The sequence below is a fragment of the Ailuropoda melanoleuca genome, chromosome 1, assembly GCF_002007445.2.
Source record: "Ailuropoda melanoleuca isolate Jingjing chromosome 1, ASM200744v2, whole genome shotgun sequence".
Taxonomy (NCBI): Eukaryota; Metazoa; Chordata; class Mammalia; order Carnivora; family Ursidae; genus Ailuropoda; species Ailuropoda melanoleuca.
In genome coordinates this window covers 18,412,642-18,418,829 of record NC_048218.1, presented here as the reverse complement: position 1 = coordinate 18,418,829, position 6,188 = coordinate 18,412,642, and the positions used below count along the sequence as shown (strand labels likewise).

Below are 6,188 nucleotides of genomic sequence, written 5' to 3'. Positions count from 1 at the left end.
TGAGAATAAAGACTAAACTAAAGACCTGTCCCAGGAGGAAGGGAGCTGGAGCCCATCCCAGTCCCAGCACCACCACCCCTGGTTGCTCTGGTGAGTGCTGGGGTACTGAGGCAAGATGGCCATATGGCTCTTGTTTGGGACAACTCATTACCTACCAGGGGTGTGTCCAACTGTGGGCATTCCTTCCCCAGGGGTTGTTGTTTAAGCCACAGAAAACTGCACCCAAACTTGTTTGATGTCTATTCTCTCAAGTGTCCATGATGCTGGGACCCAAGGGAGGTGAAGGCTTTGTGGTCAAGCTCTGAGGCCTGGCCAGGTCCTGCTCTGTTGTTGAGGATGTGCGGAATGTCCTTTCTCGGTGCACAATCCATGATGGGGCTGCAGGCGTTCATTTCAGCCACACTAGAGAAGGCAGGCAGAGCAAGGAGGCTTTCGTTGAACTTGAATCAGAAAATGATAGAAAATGGCCCTTAAAAAAGACAGGGAAAGCATGGGACACTGGTATTTTGAGGTGTCCAAGTCCCACAGAACCAAGAGGGATTGGGTGTTGAAACGCAGCCGTCCAATCAGTGCCGACACAGCCAACGACGGCTTTGTGTGGCTTTGAGGACTCCCGTTTGGATGCACCAAGGAAGAAATTGCTCAGTTCTCACGGCTGGAAATTGTGCCAAATGGGGTCACATTTGCCTGTGACCCTAAGGGCAAGATTACAGAGGAAATCTTTGTGCAGTTTGCCTCCCGAGTTAGCGAGAAGGCCCTAGAGAAGTACAGGGAGAGAATCGGGCACAGATATATTGAAGTGGTCAAGAGCAGTCAGGAAGAAGCTAGGTCATATTCAGATCCTCCTCTGAAGTTCTTGCCTGTACAGCGGCTGGGGTCTTATGACCTCCCCCGCACAGTCAGGAGGTATATCGGCATTTTCCAGCACGCAGGCCTGGAAAGGATGAGGTCCGGTGCTGATAGTGCAGGCTATGGGGGCTATGACTTCCCCACGCATCTCTCTGGGAGAGACCTCAGTTACTGTAGTCTCCTGGGCATGTACGACCACAGGTATGGAGACGGCAACTTCCCCGTCTAGTGTACCACGAGCACTGCATCCACGTGAGAGGGCTGCCATACACAACCACTGAGAAAGACATTTATGACTTCGTTCCCCTCAACCCTGGGAGAGCCCATGTTGAGATTGGCTCTGAGGGAAGAGTGACTCGCGAAGCCGATGCTGAGTTTGCCACTCACAAACAAGCTATGGCAGCCATGACCAAAGACCGGAACAACATGCAACACAGCTATATAGAACTTTTCCTGATCTCCACAACTGGGGCCAGCAGTGGGGCATATAGCAGCCAGATGATACAAGGCATGGGGGTGTCAGCCCAGTCCACCCGCAGTGGCCTCCAGAGCCAGTCTGTGAGCTGCTGTTTCAGGGCTGGCTCTGGAGGCCAGAACAGCATGGGTGGATGTGAAGCATTTGAGTTACTGCAATCAACTTTTCACAGGCACCCAACAAGCAGTGAAAAGCAATTAGGACTCTAGAGGAAGTTGTGGGACCCATTTTGCACCAGGAGTTGTGAAATCTGGATTAAAAAATCACCTCTTCAGTGTTTTCTCATGCAAACTTTCTTCTAGCATGTGATAATGAGTAAACTAAACCTCCTTTCAGCTTTTCTCAATTGACATCGTGGTAGTGAACGTCAGAGTGATATTATCTGAGTTGAAGTAGTTTCACATGCATTCAATGGATCTTTTACACCACATCACTGAACACCTTGGGGAGGAGTGCTTTTGTTGGAAAGCTCAAAGTGTTAGATCTCTAATTCAAAGAGGAACATTTCTCATGTTTGTTTATTCTAGTTTATTTTCCTTTAAAATCTTTTAGGTTAGGTTTAAGCTTTTAAAAATAAGTTAGTTTTGAAAATTGAGACATGTGGCTAATACTGTAGGAACTGGTGATGCCTTGACTTAAAACTGGCTTTGTGCTGTGATTTCCTTTCGGGTGTATTTTGCTAAGTGAAAGTTGTTCTGTTTTTTCATTAACTGATTTTTTTTTTCTTAAATTTTTTTCACATACACAAAAAACTAAAGTAATAATAAAATAAAGACTAAACTAAAGTCCTAAATATGATCTTCTAAACTGGATAATCTGGCCACTGACCAACTCCTCAGCCTCATATGGAAATACTCTGTCTCTCATTTCATTTCCAAATCTCAAGGCTTCTCTTAGCCCCTCTTGTTGCTTTAAACTCAAATGCATAATAAGGTTGTTGGCAAAAATAGTAAAGTAAAGACTTCCAAAATTTTTTCCATAGAAGAAATGACAAAACTCACAAAGATTTTTGAGAATGAACTTTTTCAAAACTGTGGAAATGAACAAGATACTTTTAGTAATCCAAGGAGTGTTTATTCAGGAAAAGTTACTGAATCTTGGTAAGAACAGCAAGAATTATAGTGATTTAATTATAGTGATTTAATTATAGTGATTTAATTTGCCCTAGGCAACCCCCCATCTTCAGTTCTGAGACAGTCTTGAAAATCAAAAGCCCAGAAACATGGTGAAAATCTGAAGCCTCGTAGCCCCTGGAGATGGCAGAGTGGGACCAGAGCGCCTTCAATGTCTCATTCCAGAAAATGATTATTTAATTCTCCAGTCATTCTCTGGAAGAACCCCCTTGCAAGTCTATCTTTAACTAACCTGACTCTGAGTTCCCTGTGTGAAAAGGTTTTGCTCCAGTGCATTTGTTTTTGAGTTGTAAATCTCTTCTTTTCTTTTACTTCATTTAAGATACAACTGCATAAAGAAATGATTTTAAATTTATGTTGGTGAGCACACGGGGCATAATAATGGGATTTGTAGGACAATAGCGGTACAAAGGAGAGGAGAGGGAAATGAGTTATGTAAGAGTAGAGTTTTTGTGTATAATTGAAATAAAGTTGGTATTAATCCTAACTAGATTGTTATAAATTAAGATACTAGCTGGATTCCCCAGAGCAACCACTAAGAAAATAACTCAAAAAAGAAATATATAAAACCTCTAATAAATGATAAATCACCCAAATGAAAATGGGCAAATTATTTCAATAGATTTTTCTAAAAAATATACAAATGGCCAATAAATACACGAAACGATAGTCAACATCACTAACATTAGAGAATGCAAATCTAAATGGCAACGAGTTCATACTTCCCACTTCTAGGATGACTATAATAAAAAAAAGGCTACCGATAAAAAGTGTTGGGTGAGGCTATGGAGAAAATGGAAGCTTCATACGTTGCTAGTGGGAATATAAAATGGTATCTCTTGCATTTTGTAGTTCCTCAAAAAATTAAGTATAAGGTTATCATGCAATCTAATAATCCTGCTCGCAACTATATGTCCAAAAGAATAAAGAAATACATGTTCACACAAAAAATTGTACACAAATGTTCATAGCAGCATTAGTTATAAGAGCCAAAAAATAGAAATAAGCCAAATATCCATCACCTGATGAATGGGATAAACAAATCCAAACAAATATTACTTAGATTCACAAAATAATATTTAGATTTATAAAACAATATCTAGATTCATAAAATAATGAAGTATTAATATATGTAGGCTACAATATGGATTAACCTCAAAATCCTTATGCTTAATCAAAGAAGCCAGATACAATGGCTCCATATTGTATGAGTCCATTCATATAAAATGCCCAGATGAGCAAATCCATTACAACAAGGTAGATTAGGGGATGCAGAGGGGGCAATAGGGAGGGACTGGTAAGAGACGTAATCAGGGTTTATATGGGGTGATAAAAATGTTCTGGGATTAGTAGTGATAGTTGTACAATCTTATGAATATACTTAAAACCACTGAATTGTACACTTCAAAAAGGTAAAATTTGTGTTTACTATATCTCAATTAAATTTAACTTTAAAAATGTATATTAGATCTCAATTTCATAGCATTTGTCAGAGTTGAATTTTATCTTTCATTTGTAACCATTTGAAAATACCTTTTCTCTTACTAGACTATAAGCTTCCTGAAGACAGAGACCTGATCTATTTTTGATTAGTCTTATATACTCAATGTCTAATTCAATGCATATCTCATAGTGAGTGCTAAGTAAATACTAGTTTTATTAATGAATAGTGAATAAAGCTGATATGGCCCCAAATGATGTCTGGCAAATGGACCAAGGGCAAGAAGGTTATATGTTCAAGCTATATATAAGATTTGCTTATGTCAGTTAAATGGTACAATGTCTTTCTATTTCTCCACCTGACATCAGACTATAGATTGATGATCTGCACTTTGCTTTCACTATAATAAATACATTATTTAAAATCATTTCACTTGGCGCACCTGGGTGGCTCAGTCGGTTGGGTGACCAAATTTTGATTTTCACTCAGATCATGATCTCAGGGTTGTGCAATCAAGTCCCACACTGCACTCGGTTTGCTCAGTGGGGTGTCTGCTTGGGATTCTGTCTCTCCTTCTTCCTCTGCCCCTCTCCTCCCCATGCTCTCTCTCTCTAAAATAAATAAATGAATCTATTAATTAATTAAAATCATTTCACTTGATCAAATAGAATTCAGACACATAATCACAGGCTTCTGAAATGGATACTTTTTCAGGGAGAAAACAACAGACTGTAGGATCTGAGAGTTTTTAGTAAACATTGTTAATAGATGTAGAGTGAATGTAATAAATGCAAAAGAGGCAAAATTACACCTTTTAGACCTGAAATATGAAAATTTCTAATAATAAAAAGCTATTGCTAAAAAATTTTAAAACTAGTATAGATGTCTTATGTAATAATTTTTCTAGAGATTTTATTTATTTATTTGAGAGCAAGAAAGGGGGGGAGGAGTAGAGAGAGAAGGATAAGCAGACTTCCCACTGAGTGCAGAGCCTGAAGCAGGACTTGAATTCAGGACCCTGAGAGCACGACTTGAGCCGAAACCAAGAGTCAGATGCTTAACTGACTGAGCCACCCAGGTGCCCCTTATTTAATAACTTTTAATGAGCATTTGCTGAATGAAAACCTGAGCTATTTGAATTTTGAGAAAAAGCAAATGCAATACATGTACACTGACATTATTTCGTTAGCTGGAATCTTAACCATTCATGTAACTTAGAACATCTTGGTATAATCTGAAAAATGATGCAGCAAAGAGACAGTTTCTGAAAATTGATTGGGCAGAGAATCATCAAAGGAAGTAGAAATGTGACTCTGCCCACTGTCATGTTATGAAACAGGTGAAGCTGTCTGATCTGGAGTAGGGAAAAAAAAAAAAGATATCAAGAAAAGAACCCTGGCTTCTTTTTCACTCTCACATTGCCTCCTTTCCTCTTTCTGCAGACTCTAGGAATATTTCTCATGTGCACACTGGGTTCCAGGAAAAACAAAAGAACCTCAGACAGATAAAAGTAGTCAAGGTACAGGAAATGTATCTGTCCCAGCAAGAGACAAAGTTCGTACTGGGGCTCCCAAGGGTTCCTATGACAAGTTGATACTAACTAGGACACTTCCCACATCAACAGAGACTGAAGTAAGCAAAGGACATTCAAAATACAAATCATTCTTCTTCACCGATGAACTTCTGGGCAATCCAAGGACAAGTGCTTATCCCCACCCCCAAATTTGTGAAGGCTAGGGTAAACTCTCCCCAGAGGAATTGATGAAAAAAGATTCTGGGTTCTGGGTATGGAGAGCAGGGAACTGAGGAAGTGGGTTGTCAGACATCTAGGGTCATATGTTTTCTCCGCCTTTTTTGAAAGGAATTTAAACAGAAAAGTTCAAAGAACAATATAGCCACAACAACACTAAGATGAAAAGGCATTTGACATCACTGAAAATAGGCTTTTCCGGTTTCATGTAGCATGCATTCACTTTTGTTATGATATAAAATTTTCTACTTTTTAGTCGGCTTTTTATAACTTTGTCAAAACTATGCAGGAAGAAAAGAGGCCTCCTGGTTCTGTATGGTCTCTATGTATCTCACTCTAAAATATTGGGAAATGCATAAACTCAAAAAAAACCTATCATTTCTAGCAGTGACAGAAAGGAGTTTGCACATAGTAAAGAACAACATAGTCTATCCTCAGAGGGTTTGCAGTCTAGTGGTGAACCCAGAATACGTACATCAAAAATTAAGTCATTGACTTCATTAATCACAAGTCATGTTGATAGCATTTTCCCTTGATTTG

The 6,188-nt window shown here is 39.3% G+C and overlaps 1 pseudogene; it reads left to right on the top strand.

The window, feature by feature from the left end:
- The first annotated feature begins 257 nt into the window (after nucleotides 1-257).
- Nucleotides 258-1,533, top strand: LOC100477931 (annotated as a pseudogene).
- The last annotated feature ends 4,655 nt before the right edge of the window (nucleotides 1,534-6,188 follow it).